The 27,865-nt window shown below is 38.3% G+C and overlaps 1 pseudogene; it reads left to right on the top strand.

Annotated features, from left to right (window-relative positions):
• Positions 1-12: 12 nt before the first annotated feature.
• On the top strand, positions 13-15,869 carry LOC124884717 (annotated as a pseudogene).
• Positions 15,870-27,865: the final 11,996 nt, after the last annotated feature.

Genomic DNA, 27,865 nt, shown 5'->3' with positions numbered 1-27,865 from the left:
CTCCAGGTGGAGATGTCTGCCATTAGCAGGATGCAGTCAAATTACACCAACTGCAGCAATGGTTATTGGACCATCCAAGGAAGAGACATCGAAGGTCCAAACGCAAACAGAGTCCATTCCAAGGTGCTGCTGGTGGCTCGAACAGTGGGTGCTTACCGCAGACGGCTTCCTAATCCACCAGATGACTACACTCCTGAGGGATGTCGGCCCAAGCCAACGGGCTAGAGCACTAAGCCTGCTCCAACCATCACTGGATGTAAAGAAAAGAGATCACCCCATGAAGGACAACGGCCCACCACAAGCCAAAGAACTGTAATCTAATCACTGGAGAGTGACTGAAGATGTGGGTGAAGAACACTGTTTTTACAATGGGCATAATAATCCCTTGGGCATTGCAACGTTTGCTTTAAATAAGATCACGGATGAGAAGAAGATGTCTTTTATCTACCTCAAGTCTCCCAAATTGAAGATGTACAGAAGATGGAACTTTTTGAATGTTTGTTCTCTGTCTTCATCATTGTTATGTTATGTTGGTTTATTCTTTCCATGTTTTTTTTTTTTATCAAAGCTTATCAGATCTGACAGAGCTGTTTCCACATCAGAACAACTGAGACAGGTAACCATAAAGGTAACCCTAAGAATACCACAGTGGCAACAAGGATTGACCTCTGTGACTTCGTACACCGCAGACGTTATGACATTTGGTTTCAGAATGCAGATGTGTACATTTGTGTCCGCACACCTGGGAGGCTACCAATTGGAAAATAGTTCCGGACTGGACTTATGTATACTGGAACTCAAATCCAAAAAGGTTCTGTCAACCCGAACTCTAACTATATTCCACAGGGCCTGCGGCAACACATCAGTTTGATTAGAGACAAGTCCACCCAACAAGCTGACACCACTAGATATATGTTAGCCAATCCTGTAGTCAATGGGTTTGAATCAATATTTCTTTGGATTACTCCTAACAAAAACGTTGATGCCAACTTCTTGGTAAAAACTAATTTTTCTACAACACTAGGAACTGGAAGGAGTCCACAGCAAATACAGTGTTGTTGAGGATGGTGAGAGGGGTGGTGTTCTCTGAAAGTCCACCATCATCTCCACAGTCTTGAGTGGGTTAAGTTCCAGGAGGTTCTGACCACATTAGTGTACCAGCTGATCCACCTCCTGTCTGTAGGCAGACTCATTACTGTCCTGGATCAGTCCAATAACAGTGGTCAGTCAGTCAGTCATTTTCTACCGCTTATTCCATAGTGGGTCATGGGGGAGCTGGTGCCTATCTCCAGCAGTCTATGGGCAAGAGGCAGGGTACACCCTGGACAGATCACCAGTCCATCACACAAACAACCATGCACACACTCATACACCTAAGGTCAATTTTAGAGTGACCAATTAACCTAACAGGCATGTCTTTGGACTGTGGGAGGAAGCCGGAGTACCCGGTGAGAACCCACGCATGCACGGGGAGAACATGCAAACTCCATGCAGAAAGACCCCAGGCTGGGAATTGAACCCTGGACCTTCTTGCTGCAAGGCAACAGTGCTACCAACTGCGCCACCGTGCGCAGACTCATTACTGTCCTGGATCAGTCCAATAACAGTGGTGTCATGTGCAAATTTCAGGAGTTTCACAGATGGGCCCGCCGAGGTGCAGTCATTTGTGTAGAGAGAGAAGAGGAGTGGGGAGCAAACACACCCTTGGAGGCCGCCGGGGCTGATTGTTCTTGTGCGGGAAAAAATGCTCCCAGCCTCACCTGCTGCTGCCAGTCCTTCAGGAAACTGGTGATCCACTGACAGGTGGAGGCCAGCACTTTGAGCTGGGTGAGCTTCTGGTGGAGGATGTCTGGGTTGATAGTGTTAAAGGCTGAGCTGAAGTCCACAAACAGGATCCTGGCGTATATCCTTGGGTGGTCGAGGCCAGTTGGTTGGCAGAGGCTTTCAGGCATGATGGGGAGACATTATGAGGTCCTGAGGCCTTCTTTGTTTTCAAACCTTTCTTTAGCTTCTCACTGTAGTTTCTCTTCGCTGCTTTGATCTCCTTGGTCAGTTTGTTGCTGGTCTGCTTATACAGGGCCTGATCCCACTGCTGTGAGCTTCTTCCTTATCCCTGCGCAGCTGCCTCAGATGAGAAGTGAACCAAGGTTTATTGTTATTGTATGTACAGAGGGGTCTTGGTCCTCACAGAAACTGATGTATGATGTCACCACCTCAGTAAGTTAGTTTTAATCAGTAACTGAAGTTTTAAAAGCAGTCCAGTCTGTGTAGTCAAAGCAGGCCTGTAACATCTGCTTTGACTCATCAGTCCACTTTTAACAGTCTGAACCACAGGTTTGAAAGCTTTTAATTTCTGCCTGTAGGTTGGGATGAGGTGAACCAGAGAGTGGTCAGAAAGTCCCAAAGCAGCCCTGGTGACAGCATGATATGCATCATTTCAGGTTGTATAGCAGAGTGTTTTTATCCCTGATTAAACACAAAGGCATGACTATAACACACGTATTTTGTTCTCTAGCTATACCAGGTTACCACAGAGGTGTAGGACAACTTGAAAATTCTGTTGCATGCATGTTGGAACTCTTAGACATCATGTTTAAGGCCCACCAATAATTGTACAGTTTCAAGCTACGCTAAGCAGATGCTCCTTCAAAAAAACTCCATCTACTAGGCATGCAGAATTCTTGGAGCCACTCAGATTGACAGCAGTCCATCCTACTTTTTAATTTATTCAGCTAATTACTCTCTGACCACTTGGACTCACTGATAGACTATGCAGTGAACTTTCACTGTTCATTATTATATCTTTAAAGATAAATAAATACATAAAATAAAATGGGATTTCAAATTGAAAGTTACGTAACCCATCCTGATGCAACAGAGCACTAAACTTTACACCCTTCATTCCAATTTAGAAAATGGGGCCAGAACAAAAGAAACACATCCATCCTACCTGTTACAGCCTATAATGTTTCACAAAATACATTTTATTTCAAAAACATTGTTAAAACAATATGTTTATACATGCCAACATAAATGGCAAGATACGAAACTGAGGGACAGCAGCTTCTGAGATAGAAAAGTGTCATATTTACACAGTGCCCAAGTAATTTGATTAATTGACTAAGCTGAATATCACTCACCAAAGTCAATATCGGTTTTTAAATAATGTTATTATGCCAGATTGAGTAAAGACTCTGCAAAGTCTCATAAAGGTGGAAAGCAAGACCAATTTTTTGTTCGTGACCAAACAATACTGGAAATTATCACATTGTTAATTAAATTATTTTGCCACATACTTTTGTGCTATTGAAATGTTTACCCTATCCGAATTTAAAGCCTTAATACATTTTAAGTAAATGTACAATTTCTATTCCTAAGAATCCTGTTGTTATTATATTTCATTAGTTAATTGAACCAAAAGATAAAACAAAATATTTGTGTTATCTTAAAATTACTTATATTTTAAAAAACAGTAGTAGTCATCCATTTAAATAAAACTACAAACAACACCATATTTTTGGCTTTATTTTATCACATGTGGTGGACTTATTAGAAAATATAAACCATGTTATTATTTATGATATAACAACCTAATTTCCAAAGGGACAAGAAAACTTTTGACATACTGAGGAACCATGCTTGTGTGACTTGTTTGCGTGACCTTGTGCATTAGGAAAATAACCAATGAACCATACCTGTTGTTCTAATAAGATGCATTCTTGAAAAACAACGTTTGCTGAGGCACAACACACTCTTGGGAAGTCTTTAAACCTGTTTTTTTGTTTGTGTTTATCAAGATGTGACAGCCTTACATCATCCTGAACCTGCCAATTTACCTTTTACCCAATGGTATTGTTGGGAGTTGGGGGGGGGGGGGGGGGGGGGGGGGGGTTGTTGGGCATGCAGCGACAAGCAAGTGTTTCCAGCAAGAGTGATCACATCTAGGCCCAAGGCTATGTAACAGGAGGTCACAGGTGTTGTGGTGGAAATTAGGTTATACTGACTATTCTAAAACACAATGGACACTTAATTGGACAGACTAAGTTACATCATTTACTTTTTCCATTCAATGGTAACTGTAGCAACCACTTTGAAGCTGAGAAGAACTAAACTTATGATTAATAAAGGCTGTTGTTAATACACTGAATTATTAAGAAAAAAAAATATTTCATATTTTTTGTGTTCTGAATATAAAACCAGAACCCCCAACAAATGCTCAATGAAATAAGATCTAAACCCATCATTTTAGTACACAATATTTGTTATAAGTAATATTTAATAATTGTTATTAGATTTTATTTAAATTCTTGATTTCTTTTTTTCTTTTTTTTATTTTAACTTCAGGACCTCTTTTGCTGAGTGTATCACCTTTATATCCCAGGAATTCAAATAACTTCACAAGATCCATTCACCTACAAAACCAATTTACATTTGAAATGAATCCATTAGACTCAGGCCTGTTTTATCTATCTATATCTATCTTGGCTGCAGGAAAATCAAATACATAACTTTCAAATTTTGTGAAAATTCAATAATGTGACCTGAATATATATTTTTTTTCTTTGAGAAGCAACAAATGTTCCTGTTTTCATGCATAATTCATAAAGACAAAAGTAATTTTAAACCAGCACTATTTGGTTGAAAGTGGCTAGGGGCAGGAGCAGGCTTATGATTTTCTATGAGTTCCAATGAGAGAACTGTAACACTGAAAATAATACTTTTTCATAACACACTAAATAATATACATGAAATAATAAACGAAGTTTTGCACTTTTAAGTATAAATTATTATACTTTTACTATGCATAGCATGTCAATATGATTGTACTGAATTGGGAATAAACAAAAATAAGTTTCATCTCAAAACATTTTATTATCATGAAAAAGTATATTATTTGTCACTCATTTCAGGAAGTGAAACCCATATAGATTCATTACACAAAGGGTAACATTTGTCAAAACTTTCTTTCGGAAATGTTGATGAATATGGCTTACAGATAAAAAAAAAAAACTAAACTCACTGTCTCCAAACATTTAAATTTTCTTGAAAAAATTAAATTTTGGAAACTCAGGGAGTCACACACTAATCAGCTAGATAACTTAAACCACCTGCAAAGGTTTCCTGAGCCTCTAAATGGTCTCTCATTCAGGGTCAGAAGGCTTCAGAATCATGGGAAAGACTGCTAACTTCACAAGGATGGTAAGCCAAACAGGGATATTGCTAAAGAAGCTGGTTGTTCACAGAGTGCTGTATCCAAGCATAGTCATAGAAAGTTGAGTGGAAGGAAAAAGTGTGGTAAAAGGGCACCCAAACGAATCCTACACTTAGGCTACAAATGTCGCATTGCTCGTGTCAAGCCACCCCTGAATGAAAGACAATGTCAGAAGCCTCAGGAGTGAAAAGGCACAAAATACACATTGCTTGAAGTCCAGTGTGAAGTTAATGATGATCTGGGGTGCCAAGTAATCTGATGAAGTTTGTCCACTGTGGTTTTCGAAGTCCACAGTCAACAGTCATCTACCAGGAAGTTTTAGAGCACTTTATGCTTCCTTTTGCTGACTAGATTTATGGAGATGCTTGTTTTATTTTCTAGCAGAACTTGAAACCTACCCTTAATACCAAAGGTATCAAAAGCTGGTTCAATGACCATGGTGTTAGTGTGCTTGATTGGCCCGCAAACTTATCTGACCTGAACCCCATAGAGAATTGTTAAGTTTAAAAACTCTGGATGTTCATTGATGTGAGATGGGACACAAACTACCTTTCTGCATTAAGGATTTAATGGAGCTCAGGGTTTGATTGTACAAGGACCCGGTCTCTAGGGAGGTGGGGAGTAGAGTTCATGGGTCAGATCCTGAATCGTGGAGATGAAAAATTACTGCCCCAGACTACTCTTGATCCTAGCTGGTCCTCAGATAAATGTTGACATCAGCAACTTGAGTCTCAGAACTTGCGTCACAGAAAGCACCTATAAGTTTAGGTGACATTATGTCCTACACAACACAGTTGATCTCTGTGTTGACCCATGTTCATCTCACTATAAGTATTCACACACACACCCCCCCCCTCCTTTACAAGACAAAATTTTCCAACTTAACAGAATGTATGGGGTATTGGCAAGAGGAAGACTAGAGACACCAGACTCAAGAGTGCAGATGACTTGAAGGCCGTTATCGAAGAAACCTTGGCTATACCTCAGCAGTGCCACAGGCTGATCGCCTCCATGCCAGGCCACATTGATGCTGTAATTCACGCATAAGGAGGCCCAACCAAGTACTGAGTTCATGAAAATGAACATACTTTTCATAAGCCTGACATTTCTGTTTACATTGTAATTTCTTATTGATCTTATGTAATATTTGAATCTTCTGAAACACTTAATTTTGGGTTTTCATTAACTATAACCCATAATTATCAAAATCTCAAGAAAGAAAGCTTGAGTTATTTCGCATTTTGTTTAATGAATCTATACAATATATGAGTTTCGCTATCTGAAATAAATGACAACACATATTGAACTTTTTCATGATATTCTATTTTTTTGAGTACATATTTTTGTTTATTCCTAATTTAGAAGAATACATTGGGACTTTATAGATATAATTGATACTTTAAAATGCAAAACCTTTATATTTTATTTAGTGTGGTATGCAAAATATGAAAAAGCCTTGCTTTTTTAAGAGAAACATCATCATTTGTAGTGGACAAATAATAAAACAATGTAAATATTGAATTATTGGAGAAAATAAATTGTAGTTGGCAGCTTTTATTAAAACATTGCCATTGTAATGAAGAGTGTAGCAAAAAAATCCTGGTTCCTAGTTGTTAGTTTATAAATACATACATATATATATATAAACCTGTGAAAGGGACTACTGTACTTGACGTTGTTCTAAAGCAGTGACATTCAAATTGAAAAATATATATATATTTTCAGAAAATCAGTTTACAGCTGAGTGTGGTTTTATTTCTTTACGAACAATACAGTCTGGGTTTGTGATGTAAACTGTTGTCAACACACAAAGTCATTGTGTATTTTATTTTCTACTTTTTAGGTATAGTGAACTTCAGAATATCTGTTGAATATTTAAATACAAGCATCAGATTACTTTTTTAGGAGATTCCACATGTTGTTAATTAGTTTCAATTCATCTTTCTGCCCTACTTTCTGGGTTGAATTGTATCTTCAGTGCCACCAGCTGCCATTTTTTGCAGCATTCAACAATGGCACAATAAGGTCAGGAGGTGGTAGCATTGTACATAATATGTTTCTGTTTCACTGTTATTAAAACAAAGGGTGGTATATTACAGTGTCTATATCTGCTCATTTAACCCATTTTGGCCTGTTCTGGCTTGTGGGGATTATTATGTGTTAGTACTTTCTTACCTATTCATATGTTTAGCTTTTTTTCCCCAGTGAATCCAATCATATCTTTTACTGGTGCATTCTTGGACAGTGGAAACTAATTTTGAGCGAGTTTCCAAAGTCTACAGGATTGGAAAAAAGTTATATTGTTAAACATATACCTCTAGTTAAGTTTGACATATATGTGATCAGCACAACCAGTGCGGTTAACACTGCTCTCTCACAGCAGAAATGACTCTAGTTTAGGTTGAGCATTTCTTTGGATACACAGCTTCCTCCCACAGGCCAAAACAAGCACTTTGTGATGAATACAAATACAGTTTTAGTTAAAATTAAAACGTTTATATCGGTATAGTGGTGCTAGGTTAGCTTCTCTTTAGTTGTCTCGGGGTATTCCAGCTTTCTCTTACAGTCCAAAAACATGCCTATTTAGTAGGGGTATACTAAGATCATGTGATATCAAAATGCACTGATATTTCTCATCAAGAGAAGGTCTTTAATGGTAAAATATGTATATGAAGGTATTTTAAGCTTAACACTTTATATCTGTTTGAAATTCTTATTTTAAAGTGAGACATAAAGTAATCTGGCTGCCCAACAACACTTGATAACTGATAGGAAAAGAAATAGTGACAGACTAGACATAAACAATTTGTAAGCACCTGCTAACCAATATGTCGCTAACAATGCTAAAGCCTAACTCATAACTTGCTTGTTTGCTCTACTGTTCCCTTATCCACAAAGCTTTTGTTATGTAAATTTGATCATCTGTGTTTGCTCACTAAGATGCGCTAGGGGTCTTCATGAACATCTGCGTGCTGCCCAGACGTTTTTATACTGATTTGAATTTGCTCACTGGTAGGGGCAATTTCAATTGAAACAACAAAGATTGTTTTAAACAAATACGTTGAGAGATCTATTGTTTTTCCAGTGTGGCTGATTTTGTTGTCAGGAATAACAAAGGTACAAAACTGAATTCATAGCCTGGTGAGAAATTAGTTTATTCTTTATGCATTTTCTTGTTCTGCTCTTTTGAGTAAACAAGTAGACAGTGTATAACCCAGTACATCAAGAGGCTGTAAGTAAAAACTGTATATCTGACTTGAACACAGTCATAAATGCGAGCTAAAAACAGTATGAATAGAGGCGGATGCTTGAAGCTGCTAGCCTACACAGATACAGAGAAATATATCTGACGCTTAAAGTTGGCATCAACTTCGTTGATTGCCACTGGGGAGCGCTAAAGTAAAGGGACTGCAGTTGTGCATCACTAGTTCAAAAGTTAAAATACTTATTAAGCCTGTTCTGGAAAATTCTTTGCTGAACATAGATTTTTTTTAAATGAGCAATAAATAGGTGAAACCTTTATTCTGTTTGTAAACACATTAGAACCACCTTGGACTAAGCCAAGCACGACAACTATTATAAATAGACCTGTTAAACGTGTACTAGATTCTACAGATTATAGAGAATTTAACAAAATGTACAAATCTTCTCCTTTGTCCTTTTCTAAAGGTGTTCCTCATCTCTTCCTAATCACCCTCTGAAGAGAGGCAACAGCAACCAATAACATCTATTAAAAGCATAGTTTTTATATACATGTTTTAACATGTTGTGAATTTGGTGAATTAGTTATGTTTCATAAATATATTTATAATACCTAACTTTTCTTAAGTTGCTTAAGTTCACAAATTAACTTTGTGGTGAAAGAAAGCTGTGTACAGGAATAATGTCTCCAGTGGTCATCTAATTGAAATCATGATGCAACAACCCTGAAGGAAAGTTTCCATTGCAAACTATAATGAGATTACATTGTTGTGATCGACACACTGTTAACTCTGAAGAGGGTTTGTCAGCTTGTTATTGGAAAGAGCATGTACAGTGAGTCACAATCACGCCTAAGGCACATGCACTGTTTGTGTTCTTCTAAATCAGTTCCCAAAAGACTTAACCAAAAGACTCTAAGGTGTTTTGTAAATTAGCAGGCCTCTCTAAAAAAATTCATATAACAACTTCATTTTCAATTATTAAAGGGACGTAGAGGCACAGATGACCTCTAAACATCCCTTAGGTTGGGAAATGAGAAAAAGATCAAATTAAATATCACATAGCTCAGTGCTTTACTTTAACAGTTGTTTTTAATTGTTTATTTTTATCAGTTGACAGAAGTGTAACTTTAATTTCCTCATCCATATCCATGTTGGGTAAAGTAATAATAAATCTTTTTTAAATGTGGATGGTAACTAACATTAAGCCTCATCAAGCTTACCCGCTACATGTGAAGTACATTATTTATTATTATTATTTAACAACAGTTAAACCTAACTGTTACAAATCTATTAAATCTAATATAACCTTGTCACTCCAGACACAAAAAGTAACCAGATAGTGCATTATATCAACTTAAATAATCATAATGCAAGTAGATGAGGACTAATAATAGTAATAGGCTCCATTTTGTGGTTTTGGTTAATAATTTATCAATTATTAATGATGAATTGTAATTATTAAAGAGCTTTGAGCCCATAATCACAACACCAGAGGACATCTCTGATTTTTGTTCGTAAGTAATGATTTTTGGTTAAGAAATACAATTTTTTCAAATTATGATTTTAAATTATAATTCTTGATAAATATTAGTCAGTCAGTCATTTTCTACCGCTTATTCCATAGTGGGTCACAGGGGAGTTGGTGCCTATTTCCAGCAGTCTATGGGCAAGAGGCAGGGTACACCCTGGACAGGTCGCTAGTCCATCGCAGGGCATGCAAACTCCATGCAGAAAGATCCCCGGCCGGGAATCGAACCCAGGACCTTCTTGCTGCAAGGCAACAGTGCTACCAACTGCACCACCGTGCAACCCTTGATAAACATTAATTAACCAATAATCATAATTATCAGACTACAAAGGCAGTGAAGGAAGGTTATAAAGAAAAAAAACATTCAGAAACCATTTACAAATATGGTCAAAGCTTGACTTTTAGCAGAGGTTTTTCAGGCCCCTCTCTGGAGTGTAACACAGGGATTTGCAGCCTAATTTCGAGTTGTAATACCTAGGGTGAAAAGGTTTTGGAAAAAAAAGAAGGCGGATGACGGAGTGGGTTTTCGTCTGTTTGACCAGAACAGTGCCTTTGCACACGATGGTGAACAGGAATTGGGCTATTTGAATGTCTGGAATCAAGCTGTTGTCTAGCTTGGACTTCCACAGTACTATTTTTTGTATTTCGGTGCTAATCCATTCAGTAATTTATAAACTAACAGAAGTATTTTAAAGTCTATTCTCTGCAATACAGAAAGTGAGTTTTACGGACTGGGTCGATTTGCTCTATTTTCTTTGTTTTAGTGTGGGCAGCAGGGTTCTGGATCAGCTGTAGCTGTCTAGGCAGACATGTGAAGACACTGATGCAGTAATCAATTTGACTAAAGATAATAATGCTACATTTTTTTTTTTCAAGATACTGCTGGGACATTAATCCTTTAATCTTTGAAATATTCTTCAGGTGATATAAGGCCAACTATGTAACTGTCTTTATGTGCCTCTGAAGGTTCAGGTTTGAGTCCATCACTACACCCAGATTTTGGGCCTGATCATTGGTTTCAACCTGTAGTAACTGAAGCTGTATTCTGACTCTTTATTTATCTTCCTTTGGTCCGAAATTAATTACTTCAGTTGTGTTCTTATTTAACTTATGGCACATCCCCTTAATGATTTGCTATATGCACGTACCTAATGCTTCAATAGGTTCTGGTGACATTGTAATGTCAAGCGGTGTGTCATCTGCGTACTTATGGTAACATATCTTGTTATTTGTTATTATCTGGGCAAGTGGGCGAATTGATACTAAACAGGAGGGGCCCCAAGATGAACCTTAGAATCCTGCATGTGTCAACTCTGATGTAAAGTTTCTTATCAACACAAAGAAATCCCTGTCCTTAAAGTAAGACTCAAACCAGTCAAGTAGTGTACCAAAACGTCCGACCCAGTTTTCCACTGAAATACTATGGTCAGTATTGTCAAATGCTGTGCTGAGGTCCAGTAACAGCAGCACTGTGGTTCTTCCAGATGTCATGGAGCAGCTGTTTTTTTTTTTTGACAAAATAGTACACGGTAATTCTGAATGTAAAATGTACGTAGTGAGAGGTGCAGCCCAATGTAGAACATCTGTGTATCTGTCAACACCTGAAGCTTAACACCTGTGAGTATGGGTGTGGACGCGCTTTTGTATACAAGGTTTCTCCACAAAAATAGGCAATAGCGAGTGTAAGGACCCACAGGCCTGCCCCATGGTCCCTGGATGGACACTGAGGAGATCCGAGCCACAGACATCTAAAGGCCCCCCAAAGCACAGGAACCCCAGGAGAACCACCACCGGGACTACCACAACCCCTCCAGAGAAGAGCAGAGAAGAGCAGTGGAGAGTCCCAGGGGAAGTGTACTTCATTTTACTGATTGCGCAAATTTTGAAGGTAGTTGGTAACACAAGAACATTTTAGGGGCTTCATAGCAAAGGGGGTCAGAAACATATGCACATGCCAATTTCCTGTTTTTTTTCTTTGTTTGACTCTTTTTCATATAAATATATTTTCAGTTCACTTCACCAACTTAGACTAGTTTGTGCAGATTCATCACATAAAATAAGATTAAAAACATTTAGGAGAGAGGTTGCAATGTAACAAAATAGGTTAAAAGCCAAGGTGGGCCAATACTTTTGCAAGGCACAGTAACTGTCAACAGAGTTACGCAATAGTCTACCATAGTCTGTTCTGGTCTTCACTTGCAATTTGTATTTAAGTATTGCCAATTTGAATGAAGATGCAATCTTCAAAAAAAAAAAAAATATATATATATATATATGTAATGACATAAAAATCTGAAATCATCACTCTTGAGATGTGTTTTATTTTTGTAAATATGAAGTTAGTTTATCCTTTAAGAATTCTGTCCCACCACCCACTCAATGAATTCTGGAGTTACAATCATTTCCATGAATGCAAGTGTATAAAGTTTGGTGAGGAGAATCTTGAATAACCTGCACAGAGTCCTGACCTCAACTTTATAGAAGACCTTTGAGATGAATTAGAGCAGAGGCTGCAATTCTGGCTTTCCCATTTAACTATGAAGAAACTCCTAAATCTTGTGAAAGATGTTTACAGAATAGTTAAAGTTGCTATTGTGGATCCATCAACAAATTGGACCTCATAGATTAAGAATAGGATGTCATCAAAGTTCATAAACATATCAAATTAGACTGACAAATACTTTTAGCAATATAGTCTATTTTCTAAAATGTAGATAATTCATTGCAAATCTGGAATGCATTATCAACAACTCTCAATAAGTTCACACTATGATATTACTGCAATCTCCCTCCAAGGCCGTCCCACATATGTCTGATTGGTCAACATAAAGATCGTGTGCCCTGATGTTATTTATACTCATAAACATAACCCTTGACTTTGCTGGCTCTTGCTCAGTAGGAACCAGCCAAATGAAAATGTCATCTGTTAAAACAGTACTTATTTTTGTAGGGTTCCTAGTAGCATATGTCACAGTGGGGAAGCCTGCTTCTCTCTGTCAAATACGGGGAAATCCGGAGTTTCCTGTACTGTCTAAAGAAGGAGATGTGATGATCGGAGGTGCATTTTCCATTCACAGCAAAATCACACAACCTTCACTTTTCTTTACAGAGAGGCCAACAATACTTAAATGTACCAGGTAATAAAGAACTCTGAACAATATGTTTTATCATTTTCCTGTCTTTAGGAACAGAATATTGTACAATGCTGTTTGTTCTTTCAGTATTAACCTAAGGGAGTTTCGATATGCCCAGACAATGATATTTACTATTGAGGAAATAAATAAAAAAAAAGATCTTCTTCCCAATATGTCTATTGGATATCGGATTTATGACAACTGTGCGTCAACATTATCCTCAATGCGTGCAGTAATGGCTCTTATGAATGGTGATGAGTTGGCTTCGGGGAACAGCTGCTCCAGCCAGTCAGCTGTCCATGCTATTATTGGAGAGTCTGAATCTTCTTCAACTATTGTCCTTTCCCGCACTGCAGGACCATTCCAAATACCGGTGGTAAGAGGAATCCTAATAAGCATTTTTGTGTCTATAATATTCACAGCCTGCTTGTTCTCTCTCTTGCAGTTTTCTGTTTTGTGTTGACAGATAAGTCATTCAGCCACTTGTGAGTGTTTGAGCAATAGGAAAGAGTATCCCTCTTTTTTTCGAACCATTGCCAGTGATCTCTATCAAAGTCATGCACTTGCAGAGCTGGTCAAACACTTTGGCTGGAACTGGGTTGGAGCAGTGAACAGTGATAATGACTATGGCAACAATGGAATGGCCATCTTCCTTTCTGCGGCCCAAGAGAAAGGAGTGTGTGTGGAGTACGCCGAAAAAATTGACAGGGCAGAGCCAGAAAAACTTCTTAAAGTGATAGAAGTTATCAAAAAGAGCACAGCTCAGGTGATTGTTGGCTTTCTTTCTCATGTTGAAATGAATAACCTGCTGGAGCAGTTGAGTCTCCACAACATTACAGGACGCCAATTCATTGGTGTGGAGGCCTGGATCACTGCGGACAGCCTTGTGACTCCTACTAGCTTTAGCGTGCTGGGAGGTGCATTAGGTTTTGCAGTACCAAAGGCCAACATCAGTGGGTTGGAAGATTTTGTAGTTAGAGATTTCTGGGAAACTGAGTTTCAGTGCAACGAGACAAACACTGAAAGTTTCATAAAAACTTGCAAAGAAAATTCAGATTTGTTTCAGCTAAAAAGTGAAGATGATGATTTGGAAAAGCTGAGGTCTTCTACTAACATTTACAAAGCCATCTATGCAGTAGCACAATCTCTCCACAACATATTGAAGTGTTCAGACAGTCAAGGGTGTGATAAGGCTCTGGAAGTCAAGCCATGGGAGGTAAAAAAACCCACTAAAGACTGCAATGTGCTTTTTATATAATTTGTACCTAACATTGCTGACTAAATGTGATGTCTATTGCTCTTTAGGTGGTGGAGGCTCTAAAGCATGTGAACTTCACTATTAAGAATGGAGAAAGAGTGTGGTTTGATCACACTGGAGCAGCTGTCAACAGATATGAATTAGTAAACTGGCAGCGTGGCTCAGATGGATCCATTGAGTTTAAACCAGTTGGTTACTATGATGCCTCCCTGCCCTCTGACCAGAGGTTTGCTCTTAACTCAGAGGCTATTATATGGCCTGGAGGAGGCAAAGAGGTAAAGATATGATGATAAGAAATTACTTCAAAAAATCTGAACAGATTTTTTCATGAGCACCCTTTTTTTTATTTACAGGCACCCCTCTCAGTTTGCAGCGAAAGCTGTCGTCCAGGAACCTATAAGGTTATTCAAAAAGGAAAGCATGTGTGCTGCTTTGACTGCGTACCATGTGCCGTTGGAGAATTTAGCAACACCACAGGTACCTCAGACCTAAATTACAGCAATGTGCACATGCTTATTACATGCTACAGTTTGTGTATGATGTTGAAATTAGCTGTGATACATTCACTTGTTGACGTTATTAGAATGTTTCTGATTAAATTAGAATACTAATATAAGTTTTTATTACAGATTCTATTGACTGCAAAAAGTGCCCTAAAGCATACTGGTCCAATCAGAACAGAGATGCATGTTTACCAAAAAACATCGAGTTTCTTTCTTTTACTGAGATTATGGGCAAAATACTGGTGATTTTCACTTTGTTTGGTGTGCTGCTAACTTTAATAGTAGCCACACTGTTTTTAATCAATAAGGACACTCCCCTGGTGAAAGCAAACAACTCTGAGCTGAGTTTCCTGTTGCTTTTCTCATTGTCTATGTGTTTCTTGTGTTCACTAACATTTATTGGCCAGCCCACTGAGTGGTCCTGCATGCTGCGACACACAGCGTTTGGCATCACCTTTGTGCTCTGCATTTCTTGTATTCTGGGGAAAACCATGGTGGTTCTGATGGCCTTCAGAGCAACACTTCCAGGCAGCAATGTGATGAAATGGTTTGGGCCTGCACAGCAGAGACTCAGTGTTTTGTTTTTCACTTTTATACAGATGATAATTTGCATCCTTTGGTTAACAATAAATCCTCCCTTTGCATACAAAAATATGACTTACTATAAGGAGAAGATAATTCTTGAGTGCGCTTTGGGATCATCTGTTGGGTTTTGGGCTGTGTTAGGTTACATTGGAATCCTTGCCTTATTATGTTTTGTACTTGCTTTCTTGGCTAGAAAGTTGCCAGATAGCTTCAATGAGGCTAAACACATCACCTTCAGTATGTTGATTTTCTGTGCTGTCTGGCTCACCTTCATCCCAGCTTATGTCAGCTCACCTGGAAATCTTACTGTTGCTGTTGAGATATTTGCTATTCTAGCTTCAAGTTACGGGATACTATTTTGTATATTTGCGCCAAAATGCTTTATACTTGTTCTGAAACCTGAGCTAAACACAAAGAAACACATGCTAGGAAAAACACAGTGTTAAGCAGTTTTATATGATACACAATCCTTTCTTTAGGTTTTAAATATTTCACTGTTTGTCTGTGTTGTTGAACCTGTATATTAATTTACCAGATTTTAAATGATCTGTCTTTTTTTCTGCCATGCTAAATGTACCATATCACAACAAAAATTCGATTGAATAAATAACTTGGAAAATATACTGAAGTCAAAACAATGTATCAACACATTTCCGTAATGATAACTAAAAAATGTTCTATCATTATAGGTGATTTATCACCCAAAGTTGGTAAATCTGGTCCATTTTATGGATCCAGGTAAATCTTAGTCATTCAATAAATGTATATATATTGTCAAAATAAGGTGAGATCTTTCCTTGTAATCCATGCAACATTCATTAACTGTTCACAGTTAAATCCATAAAAATTACAATAAATATCCTTTTGTGTAATCCATGCAATAATTATTAAAATACACAGCTGAAGCATTAGAGAGTGAAACAAGCATATTCTCATATTCTAGAACTGAGAGACTGGAGAGGCCTGTATGTCGTCACATATTAACTGTCTTATCTTTTGCAGAAGAATAACCAAGAAGTGTAACCAAAGGAATAATGTATGATAATTTTCCATTTTCTACAAGTATTAAATGAAATTAGTAATCTTTGATTATCAAGTTAAACAAGTATTAAATGAAACAATTAAGTTTCAAGTTAAAACACATATGATTGAAATATGATTGAGAACTGATATTTATTAAGGTTTGGAAATTCTATATATAAAAGAGATAATGTTGTGTGGTGTATGAATAAAAAGGATGAAGTTTAAGTAATGGTTTTAAACTGTAAATGAAGTAAACACTGTGACTAAAAGTTTGAGCAGCACTGATGTAAGAATTAAAGCCTCTGTTTAAGAGGAAGTGTAATGCTGAATGAGACAGGAATAGAGCAGATGTTCAGGAATTGGGGAAGTGAGAGCTGTAGCTTACACCACAAGGCTGATGACTGAGGTGGGGGAGCAGTTCAAAGAAGATGCCAGCAGACTGCTCAGGACTGAGGTGATGATGGCATGTCTGATATGGACACGACTGGGGAAATTCCAGAAAATCACCTTATGTCATGGGTGACCAATGGGACAGCCATGGCAACAACCACTGGCCAATGAGCACAAAGAGTTTGGTGGAAATGCTCTATAAAATGGGCAAGAATAGAGGAACTAGTTGGTTGTTTCCTCGCAGAAGACCAGCGAACAAGATCGGAGAGACGCTACAGATGAATCAGAGGACCAGAGACACAGACCAGCTGATCGACTGCATTATAAAAAGTATCATCCTGTTTGCCTTAGAAGGACTGTGCCTCAAGATTAAGAATCTGATTTCATCTAAAGCCTTTTTATCCAGACAACAGAAGTGAACTTGATCGGTGAACAGCTGATTGCTCTAAGTTTCAGGCTTCTGGAAGTCCTGAATCAACCTCATTTATGTCTCTGGGTTTCCTTCAACTCTTCAGCCTCTGGAAACTACTGTCTTCGGACACATATGACAACAAAGTTCCTGTTTAACCATCGAAGTCTGGAGCATCAGTGCCTGCCACTTAAAGGAAGAAAACTGAAGATTAAGTTGTATTCCCTTCAAGAAACCACTCGTTGTTACCAGAAGAAACATCTCCATCAGGTGCATGGATGAGCATCCGTCTTCAAAGCCTCTCCAACCTCATTAGTTTCAGCATCATGGTAAGACAGGTTGAATTGATTGATTTATTTCTATTATTGAAATTATTACGTGTTGCCGAATTGAAGTTGTTACTGACCCCTGCGTAAGCGTTGCTAAATAAAGAAAGCAAATAAAATTCTAGTTAAATCGTGGACATTCAATTAATTGAGTCACCTTATTTTGGTTTTTCATTGGTGGTAAAAAGTCTTGTTGCCTAGTTCTAAGAAATTTTAGGAGGTTTTTATAGGTTGCCTTAGCCAAGTTTGTTAAAACAGCGCCCTTGGGGCTTGTGATGAACCACTAAAATTAACCTAGCCCATATACCAAGAGCCAGTTGTAAAATTAGGGAATGAGCTGCCGTCAACAAAAGTGATTGTTGAAATGTGAATGACTGCGGTAGACTACTTAGTCGTCCAGACCTCCAGTTGAAGAAGGGCGAGACTTTTGTATGAAGGCTGTCAGAGGCTAGGCGAGTCATTTCCCGACACCAGCTTAAACAGAACTTTCATTAAACCTGCTTAGTAAGATCTTTCAGGTTTATGGAAGTCCGGACCCGTTGGATGGAGAGTTGGATCCCGGCTTCACTGTACTGGACTACGTCATATGCCTCGTTCTACTGGTTCTCATGAAAGCTTGTGAATCACTTGTTGTTGGACCCGTCACCCAGAGCCTGTTTGCCATGGGTGACGCTACCAGGGGCCTTTGAGCCCTGGATAACATAGGCTCCGGGATCATTTGAATACTCAAACCCATCCACCCTGCAAAGGTGGGGTGACGGTATTAAGTATTACAAACAGCTGAAATAAGCTTCCTCCTCAGATTGGCCGGGCACTACCTTAGAGATAGGGTGAGGAGCTCGGCTATCAGAGTAGAGCCGCTGTTCCTCCACATCAGGAGGAGTCAACTGAAGAGGCTCTGGCATCTGTTTCAGGCATCTGATCCAGGCATGCAGGGCCCAACTCGACCCCCTGTCGGGAGAATCAAGCAGAGTCACTGGGAATGGTGGGTCACCATTGACCATGTCTCAAAACTTGAAATTACTCCCCCGGTAGAAGCAGGTTGTCCTTCTCTCCCTCAGGATATTGGGAAACAGAGACTTGTAATGGGAAAACCGGCCACTCCAACATCAAAGCAGACCTGGGCTGACACTAGTTCCACTGCCTCACCAGATAAGAGATACACAGATATTTAGACTCTATCAACCAGAGGCTTTCCAGCCTCAATGCTAGACTGGCCCTGGTAAAAGTTCTGCACAAGGAATTCCAGGCCCTAAAGGAATTGCTAGAGTACAGCCAGGAAAAGATGGCAATGCTGGTGACTAAGAAGAAGACACCAAGGGAAAGTGTACAGAAACTCACCAAAGGGATAAGGCAGCTCTCCTGTAATAACAGAAAAATGAAAGAGACCATATTGAATATCCAGGCAAGGAGCATGTAGGACAACCTTGAATTCCTGAGTGCACAGAACAAGACCCAGAGGCCATCGTGTGAGATTTCATCCAACGACAGCTTAAGATCCCAAGCGAAGCAGCCTGACAATCACTGGCCAAGACCCACAGTAGCAAGGTTTAAGCATTTCAAACAGAAACAACAAGCCAAACGATGCAGAACTGCATTGTATAAACTACAGTGTGAATGATCAGTACCCACATTATAGCAGACATTGTCTTACTTCAGGAAACCTGTATTTCCAAATCTGGACCAAAGACACCAAGTATGCCAGAATTTCCACATTTTTATTTAGCTAAACTATAATTGCAAAAAAAGAAGAGAAGTTACTTTAATTTATAGAAGGACACACTTTGCATGCAAAAACAGCATATTTGATCAAGAAGGGACATATGTAATTATTAACAAAATTATTAATAAAACTGTGTATCACAAATGTACAGTCCAAATTTGGATAATTCCAACTGTTATCACAGACTTCTGCCCTTTAAACTCAGACTGCCACAGCACTTATGATGGGAGATCTTAACCACACTCTGAACACAGGCTCAGTATATCATCTGCACTTCGTAACTTGCAGTCAGTTTAAATACTAAAACCGTATAGGGAAGATTTTGGTGTATGTGATGCTTGGTGCTGCCAGATGAGAAGTTTACCTTTTTCTCACTCTTACATCCATCTTAATGTCTTTCTAATCCGAAACTCTCTTACGAAGGAGGTATATGACAAACAAATTCATCCAATCTCCCTAAGTGACCATGCACCAGTAAGTATGAAGGTGATGGAAAAACATCAACACCACCTATAAAGTTTTGGAAGTTTAACACATTATTACTGAAAGACAAAGACTTCACCAGGTTCTCTGAGAAAGAGTGGACTGATTTCTTGGAAATAAATTATCTACCTAATATCTCTTGGAGTCCTCTGGGAGGCAGCAAAATGTGTTTTGCACAGCAAAATATTTTCTTATATATTATATAAGCAGAAAAAGCAAATGAATTGGAACTACAACAGAAAATTAAAGACTTAAAAACAACTCATTTAAATATGCAACACCACACATTAGTAGCGTCATAGAGTGTGGGACAACAGGCCTTGCAGGCATGGGGGGGGAGCACCATGCAGTGTCCCACCCTTGCTATTGTTGGCCCTGTCCTGCACCTCAGATTCAATATACTATAGGTTGTGCTGTCAGCAAGCAGGGGGGTCTTGAACACCCCAGCCACAACTCTTGTCTGTTTGCCTAAGGCTCCTGTGGGTGTTGGGCTGGCAGTGGGCTGACGGGGCTGTTCTGGGCTCTGGTGGGCATCCATCCTGGGAGGTCAAGGTCCCAGGGTAGATGGATTGTGTCCCTTCTACATTGGTCTGTTCCAGCTGCTGCGTGGAGTAGCCATCCAGGCATGTTGGGGGATCTGGGTGGTCTTACTGCTGTACTTTGTGTGGATCCTTAATTGCCGGGGGCGGCGGTGTGACTTAGGCAGGGTATTCTGTTCCCTGCGTCTCACTCTGGCCTGCTTTGGCCTGGGGCCTGCAGGTCCTGACAATCTATTTCTTTGCGAGATGCCTGGCTGCCTAGGACTTCAGCTGCCCTAAGGAGCTGGGTCCTCCTGTACTTTGCTGCTCTTGAGTGATGTGGGTTGCGGGTCCTCTACTGTTCTTGCCACACTAACAACTGTAAAGGTGATAAACGTGCTCATATGCACCCACTCAACACAAACACACATTTCTACACATAGTTTCACCCACCCATGCACACTTATACACATACCCACATACCAACACGCAAACAATACCAATGAATGAAGGTCATAAAAACACAGGTTACTATTACTTCTCTGTGGCCTGCCTACTTTGATGCTGGATCAAATCTTGATTGAATAAAAGTCATTCGTGCAGTGAGCCTACTGTCTTGAGATGTTCCTTGTGTAGAGCTAAATCGTCCTGGCACATGTATGCAGCCATTTGCTCTATATGGTATACCTGAAATGTTGCGACAGGACACATGGAAAAAAGGATATTGGTTGACAGTCTCTGCAATAGGCACATTATTCTCAACCCTCTCTGGGAATGAGTGGAGCAACACCCACATTACCTTTAGCTGAAGCCCCAATCTATCTGCCTTCCAGTTCCTGCTACCATGACTCTTAAACAGGACGCCAAAACAAATACATTTATCTGTTTGATGCAGACACTGACTACCAAATGGGAGGGAGCAATCTATATTTTTCCCATTGAAAATCATTAATTCAAAGAAATTCGTATGCCAGTTCTTCAAACTGTTCAGTGCAGTCTGAGGGTCATTGCTTGAAGGAGCCAACGGAAGATCCAGAAATCCTGAGTTTCCTGTACTGTCTAAAGAAGGAGATGTGACCATTGGAGGTGTTATGCAAAGGAGGCCCAACCAAGCATTGAGTACATGAAAATTAACTTTTCAGGAGCCTGACATTTCTTTTTAAACTGTAATTTCTTATGGATCTTATGTAATATTCAGTTTAAAGAAAACATAATCATTTGTAGTGATATATTAATAAAAACAAATGATAGAACATTTGAAAAAAAGAAATTGCAATTGGCAGCCCTCATTAAAACATTGTCATTGTAATGAAGACTGTAGCCTCGTGTCTAGTCAGGTATGTCTTTAAAAACTCTGATTGGGACAAAATATTTGTGATGGTTAAACAAAGTTGCTACTAGAGTTCCTGGACAGTGAGTTGTGTGGAGCACAAGCTCAGTATAAAATGTAGACCATTTAATGGTGATGAAATGTCATTGGATATTTTACTGGAAATCAATATACAAGTTTTTGAGTACATAAATGGATTTTTATTGAGAATATCAGACTGGGAGTCAATATCTGTAAATGACAAACCTTAAATTAATCAAATCAATATCAGGGACAAAAAAAAAATCCTGATTCCTTGTTAGTTTATGGAAGGAATTAAAATTGATATGCATACTGAGAAAACTTTCTCTCCACACCATTTTAGCAACTTACTATATTTATTTGCGGTAATTAACAAATAAATAAATGAATAAACTGTCCAAGGGACTACTGTACTTGATGTTGTTCTAAAGCAGTGACATTCAAATAAAAAAATACATACATTTTCAGAAAATCAGTTTACACCTAAGTGTGGTTTTATTTCTTTCTTTACCCTCTGAACAACACAGTCTAGGTTTGTGATGTTAACTTTGTGTACACAGAAAGTCATAGTGTATTTTCTTTTCTCCCATTTAGGTATATTGGAGTCTAGAATATCTTTTTAATATTTACATACAAGCAACCAGTTAAAAGAACATATACTCACAATAAAGGCTGCCACTATTCAAAATAACCCAGTGCAAGGCAACTTCAAATTCAAAAAATTCTTTATTAATCCCAAAAGGGAAATTAAATGTTGTTGTAGCTCATTATGTAGGTTTCTTCAAAGAGCCGTTGTAGATACCTATTGCTTATTTATTGATTGTTGATTAAGAACAGTTTTTTATTTTGTTTTTTATAATATGAATTTTTTGTTTCGTTATGTCACCACATTACTTTTTTAGGAGATTCCACATGTAACTTTTTTCTATTAATCTTTCTGCCCTACCTTCTGGGTTGAATTGTATCTTCAGTGCCACCAGCTGCCATTTTTTGCAGCATTCAACAATGGCACAATAAGGTCAGGAGGTGGCAGCATTGTACATGATATGTTTATTTTCCAGTCATCAGTCAGTCAGTCATTTTCTACCGCTTATTCCATAGTAGGTCGTGGGGAGTTGGTGCCTATCTCCAGCAGTCTATGGGCGAGAGGCGGGGTACACCCTGGACAGGTCGCCAGTCCATCGCAGGGCAAAGTTTATTTTCCACTGTTATTAAAATAAAGGGTGGTTTGTTATAGTGTCTCTTTCTGCTCATTATCAAAACCCATTATAGGTTATAGGTTGTGGGGATTATTATGTGTTAGTACTTTCTTATTGTACCTATTCATATGTTTGGTTCTTTTTCCAGTGAATCCCATCATATATTCTACTGGTGCAGTCTTGGACAATAAAAACTAATGTTGAGCCAATGTCCACAGTCTACAGGTTTGGACAAAGGCTAATACTGTCAAACATATATCTTATACCTCTAGTTTACTTTGACATTTCTGTGATCAGCACAACCAGTGTGGTTAACACTGCTCTCTCCCAGCAAAAATGGTTCTTGTGTAGGTTAAGCCTTTCTTTGGATATCCCACTTTATCCAACAGGCCAAAACAAGCACTTTGTTATCAATACAAATACAATTTTAGTTAAAATGATACAGTTTATGTCGGTATGGTGGTGTATGATAGCTCTATTGTCTGGGTTGATATCCTCGGTGGAACCTTTCTTTGTGGAGCGTTCTCCCTTTGTATCTATGAGTTGTCCCAGGGTATTCCAGTTTTCTCTTACAGTCCAAAAACAAGCCTGTTTAGTAGGGGTATTCTGAGGTCTTGTGATATCAAAATGCATTGCTGTTTCTCACCAAAGAGAAGTCTGTCATGGTAAAACATAGTGTGAGCCATTGTCATTGTGTGGATATGAATATATTTTAAGCTTGACATTTCAGTTCTATGTTTGAGACTCTTATTTTAAAGTGAGAAAGAAAGTAGTCTGGCTGTCAAGCAACACACTCTGTTACAAAAGCAAACCACTATCAGATCCTTTCTATGACACTGGCCTTGGTACCTGATAGAAAAAAAGAATAGTGACAGACTAGACACAAGCAATTTGTAAACACTGTAAAAATACAGAGACTTGCTAAGCAATAGACGCTAACAATGCTAAAGCCAATTTCCTAACTAGCTTATTCGCCCTGCTGTTCGCTTGACCACAAAGCCTGTGTGAATTTCATCCTCTGTGGTTGCCTATTAAGATGTGCTAGGGATTTTATAAACATTTGTATGCATCCCACATTTTTTTATACTGATAATGATTTACGCACAGGCCGGGACAATCCAGTTGCCACAACAGAGCTTGTTTTAAACAAATAAATTGAGAGACATGGGGCTGCAATTGATAGCACTGGTGCCTTGCAGCAAGAAGGTCCTGGGTTCGATTACCGGCCAGGGGAATGGAGTTTGCATGTTCTCCCCGTGCATGCGTGGGTTTTCACCGGGTACTCCGGCTTCCTCCCACAGTCCAAAGACATGCCTGTTAATTGGTCACTCTAAATTGCCCTTAGGTGTATGAATGAGTGTGCGCTTGGTTGTTTGTGTATTGCCCTGCGATAGGCTGGCGACCGGTCCAAGGTGTACCCCGCCTCTTGCCCATAGACTGCTGGAGGTAGGCACCAGCTCCCCCGTGACCCACTATGGAATAAGCGGTAGAAACTGACTGATATTGAAAGATCTATTGTTTTCCCAATGTGGATGATTTTGCCCTCAGGAATAACAAAGATACAAAAACTGAATTCATAGCCTGATGAGAAATGAATTCATTCTTTTTTTTTTCTTCTGCTCTTTTAAGTAAACGCGTAGACAGTGTTTAACCCAGTACATCAAGAGTCTATAAGGAAAGACTGTATGTCTGACTTGAACACAGATCAAGTTAAAAATATTATGAATAGAGGCGGATGCATGTCTGCAGGTTTGAAGCTGCTAATCTATATAAATACAGAGTGATATATCAGACCCTTAAAGTTGGAATGAACTTGGTTTATTGCCACTAGTGAGCACTAAAGTAATGGGACTTCAGTTGTGCATCACTAGCTCAAAAGATAAAATAATTAGTTATTAAGCCTGTTCTGGATGATTATGTGCTGACCATAGATTCTTTAAAATGAACTATAAGTATGTGAAACCTTTATTCTGTTTGTAAACGCAACAGAACTTTAGACTGAGACAAGAATGACAACTATTATAAATATAATTGTCAAACCAGTACTAGATTATTACTGATTAGAGAGAATTTAACCAAATGTTGTAAAAGTCTCGTCTTTTGTCCCTTTCCAAAGCTGTACCTCACCTCTTGCTCATCAACCTCTGAACAGAGGCACCCCCTCCCCTACAGAAACACACACCCATCACCCCCAGGGATGGATGGATGGATGTTGTTGTGAACTTGTTGTATTAGTTATGCAAGTTATGTTTCATAAATGTATTCACATTATCTAACCTTTCTTAAGTTGATTAAGTTACTTTGTGGTAAAAGAAAGCTGTGTACAGGCACAATGTCTCCAGTGGTCATCTAATTGCTAATCAGCCTCTGAAGAGAGGCACCAGCAACCAATAACATCTATTAAAAGCATAGTTTTTATATACATGTTTTATCATGTTGTGAATTTGGTGTATTAGTTATGTTTCATAAATATATGTTATGTTTCATAAATATATTAACAATATCTAATTTTTCTTAAGTTGCATAAGTTCACAAAGTAACTTTGTGGTGAAAGAAAGCTGTGTACAGGAATAATGTCTCCAGTGGTCATCTAATTGAAATCATGATGCAACAACCCTGAAGGAAGGTTTCCAATGCAAATCATAATGAAATTACATTGTTGTGATGGAAGCACTGTACACTCTGAAGAGGGTTTGCCAGCTTGTTATTGGAAAGAGCATGTACAGTCAGTCACAATCACGCCTAAGGCACATGCACTGTTTGAGTTCTTCTAAATCAGTTCCCAAAAGACCGAACCAAAAGAGTCCAAGATGTTTTTTAAATTAGCTGGCCTCCCTAAAAATATTCACAACAGTTGCTTTTAATTGTTTATTTTTATCAGTTGACAGAAGTGTAACTTTAATTATTCCCTCATCCATATCCAGACTTCAAAGTGAAGAGACATGTTGGGTAAAATAATAGGAAATCTTTTTGAAATGGGGATGGTAATGTATAATTTAAACAAGCTAACATTAGGCCTCATTAAGTTTCCCCGCTACATGTGAAGTGCATTAACCAAATCTGTTACCAATCTATTAAATCTAATATAACCTTTCACTCCAGACACAAAAAAGTTACCATATAGTGCATAATATCAACTTAAATAACCATAATGCAAGTAGATGAGCACTAATAATAATAATATGCTTTCATACAATAAAAAACACAACTGTATGCCTGAATTTTATATTAAAAAGCACACAATAATTAATTAATGAAAGAATACACAAAAAGCTATTAACAAAAAAAGCAAGGTAATAAATTATGGCTGTTGCTGTTCACAAACCTTTGGGAGCTTCAGAACTCCAAAATTCATTAAGTAATAAAAAAAAGCATCATCTTTTCTTCTTGGCTCTTAATGTGAAAATGATCTGGTGTACCAGGTTTTAAAATTATTCAAATCTAAATTGAAGTGCAAAAAACTGCACTCAGTAAATTTCACCATGTCATCATCAACACACCCCAAAAGCCCAAGGTAGATATTAAATATATAAAACCTTAAAAGTAATGCAGGTGTTTTTCTTTTTTTTACCTTCCTTAATCTAGATGTTGAATATCTAGCACTGCTGGTCCCTCTGAATATAATTCTCTCTCCTAAAGCAGCTTTCACTCAGTTTATTCTCCTGCTGTGCAGTTGGCATACTAAAAAACACATTTTACATGACTTTAAATGTACGAAATAAGGCACATTTTGTGAAAACATCAGTCATGTCATGTCTATGAAGTATGCAAGCCATGTATGATGCACCCTTATTTTGTATAGTATGTGTGTACTGAATGAGAGAGGTAAAATGCAATATCATGACAGATATGTAGTGACAATGTTATTTTTGCCAAAAGTCACTGACCAGTTTTTTATATAGTTAAGGATTTCTGGACCACCTGGGGTTGAAAGATCAATCCTCTATTGACAAGGTCTATGAGTACTGTGAAGAGGTAAACAAAATTACACCTGTAATAAGCGGAAAATGGGTCAAACCTGTTTCAAAATCTGTTTCAACATGTAACAAAATGTATCTAAAATTGTTTCTGACATTGTAATGTAGAGCTGTGTGTCATCTGTGTAGTTGTGGTAACCTATCTTGTTATTTGTTAGAAACTGAGCTAGTGCGAGCATGATATTAAATAGGAGGGGCCCCACAACAAAACCTTAGATCCCCACATGTGAAGGTGGTGGTAAACAAATGCACCCCAACTTAGACCAGTTTTTGCCGAACCATAAGATAAAATAAGATTAAAACACATTTAAGTTACAGGTTGAAATGTAACAAAATATTTAAAAAGCCAAGGAGGGTGAATACCTTTGGAGGGGCACTGTAACTGTAAACAGGTAATGCACATAACTACCATATTCTGTTCTGGTCTTCACTTGTATTACACTTTACACTTATGTATTTAAGTACTGTCGAATATAAATAGATGAAACATCATATAGCTCTGTACGCAGACAATGGAACTTTGTTCTGTTCTAATTTGAAAAATACTTCACTCCGATGTAAGTCCAAAAATGCATTACCTTCAAAACATTTCTTTAAATATTTGCAACTGAGAAGCTTTATCCTAAGCAAAGAGTGCAAAAGCCTGAAACTGCCTCCCGTTTCTACTTAAAAAAAACTTTGCACATAATTTTTTGCATTCTAAGGGGCAGGTTTCCTAACTTCCCTAATTCTTTGTAAGTAAATCTACAGAATCATCAAGATAATATGACAGAGGAAGAATGGTCAGTAGCATGTAATCTAGTTCAAACACAAACTCTAAACTACAACAATACAAATGGTTGAGTAGACTGTACATTACCCCAGCCAAGTTGCACCATTTTAACCGCAACATTCCTGACACTTGCTTTAAATGTAAGCATCAAAAATTATCTTAATTTCATCGCTCGGGGAGATGCTCACAAATACTAGCCTATTGAAAGAAAGTGTTAGATTGTCCAATTATTGGTGAAGAGGTGCCCCTTATCTCAAAATTATGCATATTG

Source organism: Girardinichthys multiradiatus, chromosome 18 (assembly GCF_021462225.1).
Source record: "Girardinichthys multiradiatus isolate DD_20200921_A chromosome 18, DD_fGirMul_XY1, whole genome shotgun sequence".
In the NCBI taxonomy this organism is placed as follows: Eukaryota; Metazoa; Chordata; class Actinopteri; order Cyprinodontiformes; family Goodeidae; genus Girardinichthys; species Girardinichthys multiradiatus.
This window is presented reverse-complemented; position numbering and strand designations above follow the sequence as displayed.